Raw genomic sequence first — 17,948 nt, 5'->3', positions numbered from 1 at the left:
AATCTTCTCAAACAGTTTCATAACACACCAAAGGGGTGTAATTCTTGGCTTGTAAGTAATTAGTCTGTTTGGACATTGAAGTTATCCAGGATGACAGTGAGACTTGGTGTGAGGGGTGCCAAGGCCTTCAATGAAGTCAGAGAGGCAAAGACACAGCTTTGTGCATTTGTCTTTTTGAACAGCCTGCAACTTCAACACAGTCAAGTAGGTCAAGGCCCAAACGATCAATTTATTTCAGGTTAAAGAGGATCATTCATAGATGTGATGATTTTGCCCGTTGATCTCCTGCTGGCATGGGGTCATTTGCTTGGATTTTTTTTTCACTGCCAGTGACCATTGCACTCCATTTTCCCATTTTAGGGAAAAAGCAAGGGAAGCACCCTTCATCATATTTCTGCCTCTCACTATATGAGTTTGATGGGAACCTCGGAAAAGGAAGAATTTGATGAGAACCTTGGCAACAAGCAACTGGTGGCCACCTGACCTTGCAGTGGACCCAAATGTTGCAGCTGTCCTGAATCCTCCAGAGTGAGACAGTGGGGTGGGACTCAGCCTCCAGGCCAGGTGCCAGGGGATGTGTCCTGCCAAAAGAAGAGAGCTGGGCTAGAAACAATGAAAATCAAGGACAGGCCTCTCACTGAGTGTGCAATGGACAAGAACTGGGGCAACTGGTCACCCCAATGGTCTGCCAAGGTCAAAGTGTTCTCCTTTGTCTCTTTGGGTCATTACACTACCAGCCATCTCTGTTACACATTCACACAAAGTGTCACCATCATTAATTAGCAAATCTCTGAGGCATCACACAGGATGAGGTCAAAATGATCCCCATTTCAATAGCAATGAAAAAACAAGCAGGAGTGACAATGGAAAGCAAGGGAAGTGGATGAATTCATCAACCACTCAGTTGAAGATCTGATGCAAATAAGATGGTCTTTGTGTTTTGAGTGTTGACCTGAGACATGGGTTAGAGAGAGCCATACCAGGTATTCTTTTTTTTTTTAAATATTTATTTTATTCATTTGAAAGACAGAGTTGCAGAGAGAAGTAGAGACAGAGAGAGAGGTCTTCCATCTGCTGGTTCACTCCCCAGATGGCCGCAATAGCTGGAGATGCGCCGATCTGAAGCCAGGATCCAGGAGCTTCTTCTGAGTCTCCCACATGGGTACAGGGACCATCTTCCACTGCTATCCCAGGCCATAGCAGAGAGCTGGATCAGAAGTGGAGCAGCTGGGACTAGAACTGGCTCCCATAAGGGATGCTGGCGCTTCAGGCCAGGACTTTAACCAGCTGCGCCACAGCGCCAGCCCCTGTATCAGGTATTCTAATTCAAGGACTTGGAGTTTGCAAAGATCCAGTGATTAGAATGTGGAGTTTGCAAAGGACTTGGAGTTTGCAGAGATCCAGTGACTTGTTCAGGACACTGGTGTTGAGGTTGTTCATGTCAGGAGCCTAGGGTTCAGGAGCAGATAGCTGGGCAGAGACTGATCATGTTGAGATTTTTTTTTTTTAATTTGAACCACACATTTTTAAGAAGAAGATTTATTTATTATTTGAAAGGCAAAGTGACAGAGATAGATAAAAAGAGAGAGAGGCAGAGACAGACAGATCTCCCATCTGGTGGTTTACTCCCGAAATGACTGCAACACCCAGGTCTGGCCATGCCAAAGCCAGGAGGCAGAAACTCCATCCTGGTCTCCCACATGACTGACAGGAGTCCAAGGACTTGGATCATTTTCCAATGCATTCCCAGGTGCATTAGCAGGAAGCTGTATCAGAAGTGGAACAGCCAGGACTCCAGCTGGCACTCCAATATGGGGTGCCAGTGTTGTGAACCATTGCTTATCCTGCTGCACCACAACTTAGAATCCCTTGTCAAGATCCTGATGAAGCTGAGTGATTTGATCAATGGGAATCAGAGAATCCTAGGATGCCTCAATGCTTAGGCTGAGCCATTTGAACACCAAAAATTATACCTTGGGAATGAAGTTTAGTCCCTTACCCCAATATCTTTGATGTTTAATTTATGGGGCTCCAATATCTCTTCCTGTAAAGATGAACTCATTAAACTAAGGGAGTGATACAAGGGTTAGAGACCCCGAATCATAAAGACTTGAAATGCCCCTATAGTTAACCTAGTTAATATCTCAATGCTAGACTGTGTTCTGAGAGCTTTTGCAGGAACTCTTAGGCCCCAAACAAAGAAACTAATACCCAATCTTTCCTTAGATCTAGATAGACTGGTGCTCATCTTCGCCATTCCAAAGGCAGCATGCTGGCCCCTACCACTGACCAACCAAAGGAAGGCCTGTGCACTGTGGATGAACCAGAGTTCCACATATGAGATGATCCCACACTGCCCTGGGGCTGGTGTTGTGGTGCAGCAGGTTAAGCTACTGCTTGTGACACCATCATCTCATCTGAGAGTGCTGATTTGTGACCTGACTGCTCTGCTTCCAATCCAGCTTCCTTCTCGGGATCCTGTGAAGGCAGCAGAAGATGGCCGAAGTTCTTGGGCCCCTGCCACTCTCATGGGAGACCAAGGTGGAGTTCCTGTGTGCTGGCTTTATTCTGGTCCAGACCTAGCTCTTGCACCCATTTGGGAAGTGAACCAGAGGACAGAAGATCTCTTTTCTGTCTCTCCCTCTTTCTTTGTTGTTCTGCCTTTCAAGTAAGTAGGTAAGAAAATAAATCTTTTTTAAAGAAGGTCCATTGCATTTACTTCCTTGGAGAGTCCGAGAATTGAGTGTTAGCTGCCCGAGTCCTTGTCTGTACTTTGAAATAAACATCTACCTTTCCCCATCAGCCTAGTGTCAGTGATCGGCTTGCTGTATGTCAGATAAGAAGACCCAGTTTTGGGGTTCTATAGCAATTCCTTCAACCAGTTTTTGGAGAGAAAATCTATCAAACATTTTGAGCTAGAGGTTCAGCTACACAAGAATTTGAGGATTTTTAGAAAACAGTACATGGGGTACTTTATATTTAATGTTCCTTTATACCAATGATTGCATTTATAAAATGCAGAGGTAAGAGGGGGCATTCACTTATCCTAATACCTCTACTCTGCTCCCCCTTCCTTCTTTTTCTGTTCTGCACTAACTAGAAAAAGAACCCAGATGTTCTGACCCCATCTAGAGCTCTCTCCACTATTCCAGGACACATTTCCTGTTCAGGCTCTCTATCTAGCCCTGCTTCTTCTGCACAGCCCTTCCTGTTTTCACTTTCTGGGAGGAACTGCCCAGGCTAGGAAAAAGGACACCTTTATGTACGGTGGTCTTCAGAGATGGTGCTGTATGCCTTGTGCATGTATCTGATGGACACTGAGAACTCAGTGCTCCTTTTTATTCCAATTCTGGGGAGGCACAAATGTAGGCTAGGCTGCACCTCTCCTGCTCCAGCCAACTTACTGGATGATTCCCTCTGAGGGGAGCTGGGGGAGATGGAGTGACAGGTGTAGTAGCACTGATGTCACATTTACTAGCTAGGAACCTCAGACAAGTGTCCTGATCTGTCTGAGCTTCAGTCAAATGGCAAAAGTGACAACCATTAAAGATTTAGTGTGGTCCATAGGCCTCTTGCAGTGAATAGGAGAAGGGGTTAGAAATGGGAGATGGGAAGCTTCTGTGGCTTTATCTGAGGGTCCCAGCCCTGCCCCCTTCTCTGCTGAGATCCCCACCTAATGCGGGCATCCTGGACACTGAGGACCATTGTCTGGCTCTCAGTGTTGCCTCAGGGCATCCTGACCTAGTGAATTGCTTCCTTTAGGAGCAGTGCTTCCCCATCCTCCCCTAACTCTAAACTATTTTACTGCAGATCAAAATAGCTCCAGTGGAACTCGGGTCCCAGAAAGGTCATCTGACCTCAGCATAGAATCCCAGGGCAGGAAGGGCTTCCAGAGATCTCACAGCTCTGACTCCAAGCAGACAACCTCTCAATTCATTTTGCTTCCAACCATATTTCCCCAAATTGTAACAGCTCACTAGGCTGACAAAGTCCCATCAAGTCTCCTGTCAGCATTCCCAGCAAAAATACTGATCGCCTCAACCTCTGTATTTTGCTGGCATAAATCTTGTTTTTCCAACTGAATTATCTTCTCACCTTTATACCATCTCTGAGGTTTTGTGTTCACTCCTCAGTCCAGGTGGCAGCTGGGTGGATGGGGGCAGAAGCCGAATTAGCATGATTTGGAAAGGATGCTAGCAGCCAACATGCTCCTGATTTAGGGAGAGGAGTGGAAAAAGGAAGCTGTGTCCAAGGACACACTGTGCTCTCTTTCTGCTAATCCAGGAAGACACTAGTGTTCTCTTAGCCAACAACTACCTAAGGGAAGGCCCAGAGCACATGGAGCGAAAGGTCTGGGTGAGGACTGGGTGGGCTTGGGGGGAAGCAGAAGGAGGGCTTCAGAGTGAGGGTGGGGAAGCTACCAAGACAGATGATTGGCCTGGAAAACTGATATTCCTGCCAGCTTTTATTTTACTGTTATTTACTGTGTTGGTGAGGACGTGGTTAGTCATTAGATGGGGGATTCTGGTTATTTATTCAACAAATATTTATGTAGTCTCCCTGTGTTAGGAGTTGGACATATGGAAATAAATGCACAGCTGAACTCTGAAGGAGTTAAAAGGTTAGTGGGGGTTTTTGGAAGTAAATAGATGGGGAGTAGCCTACAATATAGGGAAGTGCAGGGCTCTGTGAGAATTCAAATAAGGGAGCATTTAACCCACCAGAGAGGAAGAGTGATTCAGGGTTATCTTCACAGAAGATAACCTGCATTGAACTCTGGAGGGTAAAAAAAGAGTCAGCCAGTCCAGATAGCAAGCAGTCTTCCATGAAGGCAGAATAACTGACTGAAAGTCCTAGATTGGAGATAGCAGAGAGGGCCAGGCAGAGAAGGCTTCAGGACTGGAGCTGTGGGAATGACAGTGAGAGACAGCACTGGGGTGGGGGCAGGGGACAGGTGACTTGCTCAGTGGAGTGCCTGGGTTCAATTTCCACCTCAGGTTCCCAATTCCAGCTTCCTGCTAAGGTAGATCCTGGGACACAGCGATAATTCCTCAAGTAACTAAGTTCCTGGGGCCAGCACTGTGGAAAAAAAATTAACAGGTAAAGCTGCTGCCTGCAGTATAAGCATCTCATAAGGGTGCCAGTTCAAGTCCCAGCTGCTTCACTTCCACTCCAGCTCCCTGCTAATGTGTCTGGGAAAGCAGTGGAGGACAGCCCAAGTGTTTAGGCCCCTGTACCCATGGGGAAGACCTGGAAGAAACTCTTGGTCCCTGTCTTAGCCTGGTCCAACTGGGGCCATTGCGGCTATTTGGGGAGTGAACCAGTAGATGGAAGACCTCTCTGTTTCTCTCCCTCTCTCTCTCTGTATAACTCTGCCATTCAAATAAATAAAATACATCATTTTTTAAAAAGTAACTGAGGTCCTGATACCTATGTCCAGTAACTGGGTGATTCCAAGTTAACTTTCTCAGGGACAATATCTTCATTAGACACTCTAACTGTAGCCTTGGGACCTTGCCACCATTCTGAGTTCCACAGGCCAACAATACCACAGTATGCACCATGTTGTATGAGAGTCATCACAAGCAAGGAGAATTCCACTAAAGCCACTTGCAACTCAGCTACCTGAACAATCCTTTTCACCCTCCCTTGTCCCCAATCCTGCACTTCCCTCTCGTGCTTTGTTAGGCAAGAAGATGACCTAAACTAAATGCTTAGTCCATTACCTCTTCTTTAATCCTTCTCCTGGGTGGAGTTCCTTACCTCCTGGTTCAGACCAGCCCAGCCCTGTGGGCTTTTTGAGAGTGAACCAGTAGTTGCGAGCTCCCTCCATCTTTCTGTCTCTTCCTCTTAAATATTAAATAAATACATAAATATTTTAAAAAGCAACTTGGGAATGCACAGCTGATTTCACATATGAAAAACAATCAATCAATGCAACTAAAAATGTTTACAAACTGAAAAAAAGAAAGAAGAAGGCTGTGAAGGAAGGGATGGGTGCTGAAGCAGGTGGGCTAGCTGCTTCTAGTAGAGGAATGAGCTTGTTCCCACTGATGGGCAGTCAGCAGCTTCACCCTGGGTCAAAATTTCTTCATGTCTTGGAAGTCAGGCTCAGAGCTAAACCGCAAGTCATAGCAATGAAGGCAGAGGCAGAGATGGAGGTGAGTAGAAGTCAGGTGGGTAGAAGTTCTCAGCCACCTTGATGGTAATTCCTGATCAGTTCAGAGGACCTAGGATTCTTTCTACACTCACTGAGGCTACCATACTGAAGCCAGGAATTTCTTCACTGATTCTTTTAAAAATGGGCATCTGTAGTGTGGGATGGGGTGTGACAGTTGTGTCTGCAGCTGTATGCCAGTTGCACTTGGTATGGGCAGTAAAGGGCAATACTGTTCCAAAATGCAGTGACTCTGGGACGATAAAGTGAGAGGCAGGAGTGAAAACATTGGGTGCTGATTGATAAATACCATTGTCCACTTTTGAATCTGTTGAGTCTATAATCTGTGGGAATGTGGAGCTTTAGTGTGACAGTGCTAGGGAATCTTTTATTGTTACTTCCTGTTGATAATTTTTTTTTTTTTTTTTTGACAGGCAGAGTGGACAGTGAGAGGGAGAGACAGAGAGAAAGGTCTTCCTTTTGCCGTTGGTTCACCCTCCAATGGCCGCCGCGGCCGGCGCACCGCGCTGATCCAATGGCAGGAGCCAGGAGCCAGGTGCTTTTCCTGGTCTCCCATGGGGTGCAGGGCCCAAGCACTTGGGCCATCCTCCACTGCACTCCCTGGCCACAGCAGAGGGCTGGCCTGGAAGAGGGGCAACTGGGACAGAATCCGGCGCCCCGACCGGGACTAGAACCCGGTGTGCCGGCGCCGCTAGGCGGAGGATTAGCCTAGTGAGCCGCGGCGCCGGCTCTTCCTGTTGATAATTTTAACATGATTCCAACTGGATGGAGAAGGTACCCATCCCAGGCGTACCATCCCTGCCCTTCCCTGGAAGCATGTTGCATGCCCAAAATTCTGCTGCTCTCTATGCTCAGAGTCCTTCTCTGTTTGACTATGGGGCTTGGGAGAAGAAATCATATCAGCAACTAGCAATTGCTTTGTATTTACATTCTGCTTTGGCCTATTGGGGCAGAACCAAGGTTTGTCCAAATTCAGATAGAAAGAGAACAGTTAGGATGAGATCCTTTGGTGAGGTGCTTAAAATGGATTGATAGCTTACCTTGCATGTCAAGTAGCTGGGTGGTTTCAAGTTACCTCTCTTTCTCAGTGACAGTGTCTTCATTAGACCCTAAAACTGTAGCCCTGGCATCTTGCCACCATTCTGAGTTCCACAGATCAGCAGTACCATGGTATGTACCACATTGCGTGAGATTCATCAGAGGCAAGGAGAATTCCACGAAAGCCACTTGAAACTGAGCTACCTGAACAATCCTTTTCTCCGTTTCTACCTTTCTCCAATCCTACACTTCCCTCTCATGTTGTTCTAGGAAAAAGGTGACCTAAACTAAATGCTTCTTCTCTTCCCTCTTCTTTAATCCTTCTTTCCATTCTGCCTTCCAGTTCTCTCCCACTCCGTTGTTCTCATCCTGATTCCTCTTCTTATTCCACAGCCAGATTAGCTTTGATCCCAGGGGCTAGGGGAGCTACTAAAATACTATGTGTCATAAATTTTGTACTTCATCCTCCAAAATGTTAATTTGTCCCCCTGCTATTACATAACTCCAGTGAGCATGATTTGCCTGATGGTTTGTGTCATGCACTGAGCCATGACTTTCACACACAATACAGAGTAAATGGTGCTCTATGGAGTTGTGCAACTCAGTTGTCTTGGTTTCATTGTGGGGCTCAACAGCCTTCAAAGAAATAAATCCCTTAGGTGAAAATGTTGGCCTCTTGGTGGAGAGCAGGTTCTCAGACTGCATGTTGACATCTGTGAACCATACCTCTGTGTATCCAAGTTTCCCCACTATCTGAGATTCAGGGCCTTCTAACACAGAGGCCTTCATAATCATCCCAATCTACTCTGTCCAACTCCCCCCCCCCCCCATCTCCTACTCCCCGACTTGGCCATATCTGGGGCAGATTGATGGTCTGAGTGTGCCACACACCATCCCGACTCCACACTTGCTTTTAGAGTTCCTTGGACCTGAGTACCCTCTCTCTACAGCAGAATCTTTATCTGAGCAGAGAAACGCTGCCAGGTCCACCACATTCTGTGGAGAAGCTTTCCTTGCCCATCCCAGCTGCTGGATACCTCTCCTCTATACTGCTCCCCTCAGACTGCACAGATTGCATCAGACCACTGCCAGGAAACAAGGGCTTCCCCTCACAACTGGGATGACATTCATTCTTCTTGTCCTTATAAGGCCCCGTGTGACTTGACCCTTGCCTAGCTCACTGACTTGCCACCACAATCCTTACACACACTCACCCTCCTTCTTCTGCATTGGCCTCCTGCTCTCACACCCACCACACACCATCTCAAGGCTCTGGACTGGCTGGTTCCGACCTCTGTTGTTCTCCCCCAGACATCAGGGGCTACCAGAAAACAAAATCTATAAAGGCAGAAGCTTTTCCTTTTGGTGCGTTCATTGTTGTGTTCCAAGTGGCTTAGAGCAGTGTCTGGCACATGGTGGGTGATCAGTAGGTGAATATTGAATAAAAAGTAAAAACAGTGCCTGCTTTCCCTTGCGATGCACCATCTTTCCTTTTGCATCCTCTCCCCCAGTGGGAAGCCTCCTGAAGGTAAGATCCAGTCTTGCGGTTTGCCTCTCCCTCAGCATCTAGCCCAGTGCTTTCAGCAGGTGCTGTAAGCAATGCTTGTGGACAACAATAAAGACAGAATTGGTGGAACGAGTCCTTGCATGCCTTTCCCACCAGGAGGGCTCAGCAGCTCCAGGCAGGAGAAGAGCAACCCTTGTGCTTGCAGAACTGCTGGTCCCTTGGTTGGGCTGGCCACAGCCCCCGCCTCTGGAATGTGTGCTGCTCCTGCCACAGAGCAGCTCTTCACGGGGATTCCTTTCCCAGCATGGCCACCATCGCATTCTAGCCTGCTCAGATTCAGACACAGGGTCTCTGACTTCCTGGAATTGCAACTGCCCGACTGCTTTTACCTGGGTCTGCTGAACTAAGTGCTGGACTTAAAAGAGTGAGATATTCTAGAAAGATTTATGAAAAGATTGTGACTTTGGCTGCTACATTTCAAAGACGTGGGTGGACGTTCTGGTGATAGAGTTAAATATCCCGAACTTACCTCATCCTCTCCCTCCCTCTGTGTGTGTCTCTCTCTCAAGGGTAAGGCATTCTGTTCCTTTTCCAAAACCCAGTCCTTCTCCATATTTGGGAATCTGGAATGGGCACTTGAGGCGCAGCTTAGTATTCTCTCACTGTCTGCTGGGAGCTGTAGTTCCCAGCTGCTTTTTTCTGGCCATAAGTGAGCTGTCCTTTCTCAGGAGAGCATCTGAAAATAGGAAGCTGTACACAGTGAGCTGGAGGGTGCTATTAGGAAGGCTTGCCTTCTATTTTCAGATCTGTGAGAGCTGGTTTTGGGCAAGGCACCACTCTTCCAAGGCTCAGCTTCCCAACCTGTAAAATGGGAATAATTATATCTCTCTTTTCCTACCTGGCACATTGTTTGTTGGGTGGGGTAATTAGCAAGCACACATTAAGTGCTTTGAGCTCATTCCAGCAAGGTGTAGTTTATAAATAAAAATTATTATCTTTAAAGGGGAAGATACCAATTTTGATTACTTAATTGCCTCCTTAAACCAACTCTGCCTATATGTCAAAAGATGATATTTAATTCCTTGTGTATACCTTCCACCCACTCTGTTTAAATGGTTTTCCTGCACCCCATTCTATTCTGTTTCATCATCTCTAGTTTCGTATCCTCAAGAATAATTAAGCTCTGAAAGAATAGAAACGAGACAGACCAACTTTCTCTGTGCCAAAAGTGCAAGAGAGGGATGATTTAGAGCTTCACAAACTGCACCTTCTCACCTCGTGCATGATATGACAAAGATCTCAGGCTCCATGGAAGGGGCTGGCCTTGGTTCCTGCTGAAGAAGGAACAGAGATTTCACTACAGCAGGAGGATTTTTGAAAGAACCTAATGAGAACCCCTCTTCCTGTGGACTTGAAAGAAGTGTTTTTGGTGCCCAGCACCTTTAGTTAGAGAAACGAGACTGATGCAGTGTAGTGAAAACAGCAACAGAGGTAGAATCAAAATGGACTTAAATCTTGACTCTGAGACTTGAGACAAATCACTGAATCTCTCTTGCCTTGATTTCCTCTTCTATAAAATGGAGCTAACAATGCATATTAGAGTGCTTTGTAAAGCGCTTCACAAAGATTAGTTGTGATAAGAGGCAGCATAATGCAGTAGTTAATGAAGGGGCTTTAAAGTGGTTAGAATTCCACCTGGATCAGCCCCGGAAATTTGATCAGATTACTTAAACTGTATGCCTCAGTAATATTCTCTCTCTCTCTCTCTCTCAAAGATTTATTTAAGCCAGAAACCTCCTGCGGCAGCAGCCAAGAGGGGAGCTCCAAGAGAGACAGATCTGTAATATTACCTTTAAGCTGACAGTCATGAAGATTAAGTGATACAGCGCATGTCATGGCTCTAACACAGAGCCTGGCATACAGGAATTTCTCAATACAAGTAGTGATGACTATTTTTACTGTTATCATTGCAGTTACTAGTATATATCTCAGTCCTGATCATCTCACTCTGTGATGATCAAATAAAAAGTGTAAATGTGCTTTTTCCATTGTTAAGTACCATGCTTTGCTTTTGGGGGATTAGAATTAAAGGCACAACGAGGTCCCAGAGTTTTGCCAGCTGTGGAATTAGACGGGGACAGAGCTGTAAAGTTGCTTTTTTGGCTACAAAGAACTGTGAACATGTGAACTGTTAATAACAGTAGGATTTTTATTTCTTGTTTAGGCAAGTAGTGGGTAATACCAACAGTAAGATTTTTGTTTGTTTTTTGTTTAGGTTGTGGCTAATAACAAAAGAATAAACAAGATTCCTGCTGCACACTGTGAGTGAGAAGTGACAGGGCCGCACAGTCGTATCTGATAACACATACATGCTATGAAGGACATTCATCAACATGTGAAAAGTCACCCTTTATGGATGGTGGGACTTCAGATGATTCCTTTTTTTAGTACTTTTTTTGTCTTTATATTATTTTTCCTTTGAAAATGTATTTTTTTTTTTGACAGGCAGAGTGGACAGTGAGAGAAAGAGAGACAGAGAGAAAGTTCTTCATTTTACCGTTGGTTCATCCTCCAATGGCTGCTGCGGCCAGCGCACTGTCCGAAGGCAGGAGCCAGGTGCTTCTCCTGGTCTCCCATGCGGGTGCAAGGCTCAAGGACTTGGGCCATCCTCCACTGCACTCTTGGGCCACAGCATGGAGCTGGTCTGGAAGAGGGGCAACCGGGACAGAACCTGGTGTCCCGACTGGGACTAGAACCTGGTGTACCGGCGCTGCAGGTGGAGGATTAGCCTATTGAGCTACGGCGCCTGCCGAGAATGTATCATTTTAACAAAAGCAAAAAAGACTGCAGATGCTGAGTAATCAGATCTTAAGTTGTAAAACATTGGGAAAATTTGTGGGACTTTAACTCCATGGAATGTTTCTTAGATATGGGAAATGGGATTCTGGAATAAATAAGAAGCAGTTTGTGAAAATCATGATGATACATGCCTGTGAGGAGAAGTCAGAGGGCAACATGGGGTCTACAGTGGCTCTGGAAAGGGATGAGGGGCTACTTTTTCATCTGTGTTTTGTATACTGAAGTCATATGGTGTTGCCAATCACAGGCTCTGTGCACAAGGTTTTCTTGTTTGTAACATGTGATTCCTGTTTTTCCACCTCTAGTCTTTCTGATCCCTCAGACTCTGGCTGTCAGAGAAGAGGACTGTGAACTCGCCCACTCATTCATGCGACCCAGGTAACCACCTTTTGTCCTGAGGGATTAGGGGAAGGGTGAGGTGAGCTTACTGTAATAGACTTCTACTATCCCACTGCGTTTCAGACCCAGATGTACAAAGGATAAACATACTTCTGAGCAACACAAAAAATGGCAAAGACGGTGGCAGGATGCCTTATCATTAATGATAATCTTCCCAAACAATTCCCACAGGCAGGTCTGCACATGCAGCCCATCCCAAATGACGACAAGAGGCAAGGCTTGGGGAATGGACAGGCTCTTTGCTGCTGGCACCACCACCAACAGAGACTGTCTCCAGAAAGTCCTGATGGTATTTGAACTTCAGCGTCAAAGGCTGTGTTATGGGACAGCTTGGGATGTCTATCCAATTTCAGAGTGCCTATTTGAGTCCCAGCTCCTCCACTTCTAGCACAGCTTATTGCTAATGTGTTCTGGGAGGCAACATGAGATGGCTGGAGTTCTTAGGCCCTGCCACCCAGATGGAAGACCTGGCGCTATTCCTGATTCCATGTGGGAAGTGAACCACCTGGAGATTTCTATCTCTCTTTCTCTCTGTTTCTTGCCTTTCAAGTAGATGAAAAATAAATAAATAAACATTTAAAAAAGAAGCATGTGTTACTGTGGAGCAAGGACAAATAGGGCCTGATCCAACCGGCCTACGCGAGTTGTAAAACCACACGACTCCAGGGCCACCATTCACACAGCCTCGATGTGGTTGCCACTTCTGAGAGTTGTGCTGTGTGAGTCTCAGGAAAGGTAATTTTTCCTGAGCATATTGATTTGCAGAAAAGGAAGTCTTCATCAAACCAAGTAGACTGGAGTTTGGCTGACTAGCCTTTACTTTCAAAATTAACTTAAGTGTCATTGGTTACAAAATATGCTCAGACACCTCTTTCCTTACTCTACTGACTTTTTTTTTAGTGTTCCTTCTGATGTCATTCTTACTCTGATGTCTCATTTTCCTTGACCATAGTATGATAAGACTCCTCCCAATTCTAAAATTCTATGACTCAGGATGACTGAGTTTATTAGATTATTTCCTAGGAAATAAGAAAGAAAACTTTAGAAAGGACATTGCAAATTACACATGGGCGAGAAGGCAGGCTGGAGCTCTCAGTATCTGAGGACACCTGTAAGTGTCTCTCTTTTTCCAAGGGCAAGTCACATGTCTTCTCAGCTTCCAATCTCAATTTTTTTACACAATGCTCATCAGCAAGGGTGCCTTAACATCAAGACTGACTCAGAACAGCTCAGCAGGTGGGCGAGTCGGGAACATTGCTTGGCCGTTGCTTTACACCGTGCTAGACAGTATAGTGGTCCTAAAATGATTAACTGCTCATCCGAGTCCTCAAAAGGGCACAGCTGAATAGGAACACAACACAAATAACTGTAAGAAAAGATGGAAATTGGAAGGACCCACAAGCGAGGCATAAAAAAACCCAAGCACAGTTGGGAGTTTGAAAGAAAGAGAGATTAGCTTCAGTTAGGTGGGGTCAGGAAAGACTCTAGGGAGGGGAGAGCAGCTTTACCCCTTGCACAACAAACACAGAAATGAATCATCCCCAGTGGGCATCCATTACGGTCTGGCATCATGAAGATTTGTTTAGCCCTCTCTGAGTGGACCTTCTGACTCCTGGAATGGGTGAGAAAGGTCTCCCCATCTGGCCTACAAGATAAATGAAGGGGAGCTATTGATAGCACTTTGAAGAATGGCTCCTGAACAGGGGATCTCATGTAAAACTTCCAGTTATTGTCCCAGCTTTGCCATGGAAACCACATGTTTCAAACTTGGGCACTTGGGCAGAATTTCTGAGCTTTATTCTATAAATAAGCTTTATTCTATAAATAAGGATAATGCCAATAGTAACAATAATGGCACCCTGTTCACAGGTGTACTGTCAAGTTCAGATAATACAAGTCAAATTATAGTCTGTGTTATGTACTCGTTATAAAGGCAGACTCTGGAGCCCAAGTGCCTGGGTTTAACTCCTTCCTTGTTGTGCACAGGTTGTGTGACCTTGAGCAAGCTACTTCACCTCTCTGTACCTTGGCTTCTTCTTTTACAAAATAAGGATGAAACTAGGACCTTTGTCATAGAGCTGTTGGGAATTGAACTGAGTTAACAGGAAAGCACTCAGGAGAGTACTTAGCACACACTTGACACTGTACCATATAAGATGACCCACTGTTACTATTTCTGCAAAGAACTCCTTAGGACTATGATTATGACAGTTACTTCTTAGCTACGGAAGCAGAGTTCTGCTGTGTCTACATGGAGAGAAGCAGTCAGGAAACACTGAGTTCTCCCCTGAATTTCAAGTATAGGCTTTCTAATAATAGCCATAAAAATGCCATTTAACTGACCAAAGTCTGGAGCAAAGGGAGGCCCTCCCTTTGACCATCCACTCCATCTGGCCAGTGCTTACTTCTTTGGCTTGCTTCTGGCCAAAGTTCCACACAGAGTGTGCTCCTGCTGTATGCAGGGCTTTGCCACACACGTTCCTGGACTGAGAGGCTCCAGCTGCATGGGATGTGTTTGAGGAGGCAGTCATGGATGCTGTTTATTGGCCCAAAATGTGGACCCAGCATGGAGAGGGCAAGACAGGCCAGAGTGAATGCAGACTTGGGCACCTCTGGCTTTTACCTGGAAGAGTCAAAGCTTAGATTCCTTTGAGAAAAAGCGAGATTACAGACTTTTGGGGTGAAATAAGAATCTATCTTCTTAATTGTCTTTAAATATATGAGAGATCTTCAGACATTTTCTAGAAAATGCATATTATGAAACAATTATGTATAGATTTCAGTTTTCTTTTTGCACCAGAATAAACATCTCTTTTAATTCCATTTTCCATGATCTTTTTAAAAAAAGATTTATTTATTTATTTGAAAATCAGAGTTATACAGAGAGAGAAGAAGAAGCAGAAAGAAAGAGAGAGAGAGAAAGAGAGATCTTCCATCTGATAGTTCACTCCCCAAATGACAGAGTTGCGCTGATCTAAAGCCAGGAGCCAGGAACTTCCTCTGGGTCTCTATGTGGGTGCTACTGCTTTCCCAGGCTACAGCAGAGAGCTGCATCGGAAGTGGAGCAGCGAGGACTAGAACCGGTGCCCATATGGGATGCCGGCACTGCAGGCAGCGGCTTTTCCCACAGCGACAGCCTCTTCCATGAGCTTTTGAAGTCCCCTTTTATTATACCATCTTGCCTTCTATCAGCCTGAACTATTCAGTGATTTAAAGTTTTCAGTGGGCTGTCACATGATCTCTTCTGGTAGGTGCTGGTAGGTGGTAGGTGCTGGTGTCACTGTCCTCAGAAAACGAGACTGGGGCACAGAGAAGTTTGATGACTACCTAGAGACCACCTGGCTTCCTCTTTGAAGGAACCAGGATTCCAACCAATGTCTCTTGACTTCTAGCTGAGTGTTCTTTCTGCACTGAAACATCGACTTTGAGTGAATGTTTGATCTGGTGGTTAAGACATCGCTTGGGATGCCCACATCCCGTAATTGGAGTGCCTGGATTTGATTCTAGCCTCTGCTTCTGATTCCAGCCTCTTGTGAATGCACGCTCTGGGAGGCAGCAGGTAATAGCTCAAGTAGTTGAGTCCCTGCCACCAATGTAGGAGATCCAGATTGAGATTCTGGCTCCTGGCATTGACCTGCCTCAGACCTGGAATTTGTGAGGATTTGGGAAGTGAACCAGTGGACGGGAGCGTGCTTTTTCTCTCTCCTGCTTTCTCTATCTCTCAAATAAGTAAATGCAAATATAAATTTTAAAAAATTAGAAACTTTGACTCCTCAGTGGCTAAAGCAGGCTGAGCAAATCTGTATCCTTAGATTAAAAAACTTCTCCAGGCTGGCGCCGTAGCTCACTTGGCTAATCCTCCACCTGCGGTGCTGGCACCCCGGGTTCTAGTCCCAGATTCTGTCCTGGTTGCTCCTCTTCCAGTCCAGCTCTTTGCTGTGGCCTGGGAAAGTGGTGGAGGATGGCCCAAGTGCTTGGGCCCTGCACCCACATGGGAGACCAGGAGGAAGCACTTGGCTCCTGGCTTCAGATTGGCGCAGTGTGCTGGCCATAGTGACCATCTGGGGGGTGAAACCAACGGAAAAGGAAGACCTTTCTCTCTGTCTCTCTCTAACTCTGGCTGTCAAAACAAACAAACAAACAAACAAACTCCAAAAAACTTCTCCCAATATTCTGCCAAACTCTGCCAAACAGAATGAAGAAAATCAAGTTCCAGAGCTTGAGTCGGGACTTGGGGGTAGTCACAGTGGGGATCCTGGAGTCTCATGTGCTTGGTTAGTTTTCCCAAACAGGATAGTTACAAAAACACACTATCAGCCTGGGCCATGTTTCACAGGTCTAGGAGAACGGGCATTGTTTCCCCTCCTTGTTTATCCCCAGGATGAAGAAAGGAGAGGAGGATAGGTGGTTTCAGGTGTACATATAACACCTGGTTTCAATTCCTCAGGTATAACGAATCTGCCTCTTAGGATTTTTCTGTCTTCGCTTGAGAAATCCTGGGTAGTCAGGCATGAGGAGGTGGTGTTGCATCACAGCAGCCGCGTGTTCAGGAATCAAGGATAACCTGTGCTAAAGGCTAGCTGGTTACATACAGACCGCTGTAAAGCCCTAGGTAGTTAAGTGAAGTGAAATGTACAAATGGAACACAATCATATCTTTATATAATTTCTAGCACCTCCTGCCTGAAGTGTCTGTACCTCAGTTTACCCTCATCACTAGACAAATTTGTTTTCCTCAGGGCTGCATATTTTAAGGCTATTGCTGCCATCTCCTGGAAGAATTTGAAATAGCAAGAAATTGGCTTAGGGGAGTTGGATGTGGTACTTTTGTGGGTTAAGAAGCCACGTGCGAGGCCCGTGCTGTGGTGTAGCCGGTAAGACCACTGCCTGCAATGCTGGCATCCATATGGGCACCAGTTCACATCTTGGCTGCTCCAGTTCTGGTCCAGCTCTCTGCTATGGCCTGGGAAAGCAGTGGAAGATGGCCCAAGTGCTTGGGCCCCTGCACCTGCATGGGAGACCTGGAAGAAGCTTCTGGCTCCTTACTTCGCAATGGTGAGGCTTGGGCTGTTGTGACTACTGGGGAGTGAACCAGCAGATAGAGACCTCTCTCCCTCTTTGCTTCTGCCTCTCTGTAACTCTGCCATTTCAAATGGATAAATAAATCTTAAAAAAAAAAAAAAAGAAAGAAAGAAAGAAAAGAAATCACATGCAATGCTGTTATCCCATATTGGAGCACTGGTTCAAGTCCTGGCTACTTTGCTTCCCATCTAGCTTCCTGCTATTTGCCTGGAGAGGCAAGGGATGATGGCCCAAGTACCTGGGCTCCTGCCACTCGTTTGGGAGACCCGGATGGAGTTTCTGGTTCCTGGTCCAGTCCTGGCTGTTGCAGCCATTTGGGGTGTGAACCAGCAGATGAAAGATCTCTGTATCTCTCCCTCTCTTTCTATAGCTCTGCTGTTCACATAACTCTTTTAAAAAATTCATAAATAAATCTTAAAAAAGTGGGGGGGGGGCAGCGCTGTGGCACAGCAGGTTAACGCCCTGGCTTGAAGCGCTGGCATTCCATGTGGGCACTGGTTCAGGACCTGGTTGCTTCACTTCCAGTCCAGCTCTCTGCTATGGCCTGGAAAAGCAGTAGAAGATGGCCCAAGTCCTTGTGCCCCTGCACCCATGTGGGAGACCTGGAGGAAGTTCCTGGCTCCTGGCTCCTGGGTTGGCTCAGCTCCAGCTGTTGTGGCCAACTGGGGAGTGAACCATCAGATGGAAAACCTTTCTCTCTCTCTGCCTCTCCTCTTTGTGTAACTCTGACTTTCAGATAGATAAATCTTTATATAAAAAAGATCTCTCCCTCTCTGTAACTCTTTCAATAAATAAAATAAATCTTAAGAAAAAATTCTTCAGGATTGAGAAGGGGCCTTTGGCAGGAGCAGACACTTTTAAGTGAGGTGGTTGTGTTGGTCTCATC

The 17,948-nt window shown here is 45.9% G+C and overlaps 1 long non-coding RNA gene across 2 annotated transcripts in view; it reads left to right on the top strand.

The window, feature by feature from the left end:
- The window catches only part of LOC138843838 (uncharacterized), a 51,528-nt gene extending 38,963 nt beyond the window's left edge, over positions 1–12,565 (top strand). For both annotated transcript variants that reach the window (XR_011378888.1, XR_011378889.1), the window contains 3 exons: positions 10,999–11,044; positions 11,888–11,960; positions 12,153–12,565. This is a non-coding gene — a long non-coding RNA (uncharacterized lncRNA). The remainder of the gene's footprint in view (positions 1–10,998; positions 11,045–11,887; positions 11,961–12,152) is intronic.
- The last annotated feature ends 5,383 nt before the right edge of the window (positions 12,566–17,948 follow it).

The sequence above is a fragment of the Oryctolagus cuniculus genome, chromosome 9 (genome assembly GCF_964237555.1).
Source record: "Oryctolagus cuniculus chromosome 9, mOryCun1.1, whole genome shotgun sequence".
In the NCBI taxonomy this organism is placed as follows: domain Eukaryota; kingdom Metazoa; phylum Chordata; class Mammalia; order Lagomorpha; family Leporidae; genus Oryctolagus; species Oryctolagus cuniculus.
This window is presented reverse-complemented; position numbering and strand designations above follow the sequence as displayed.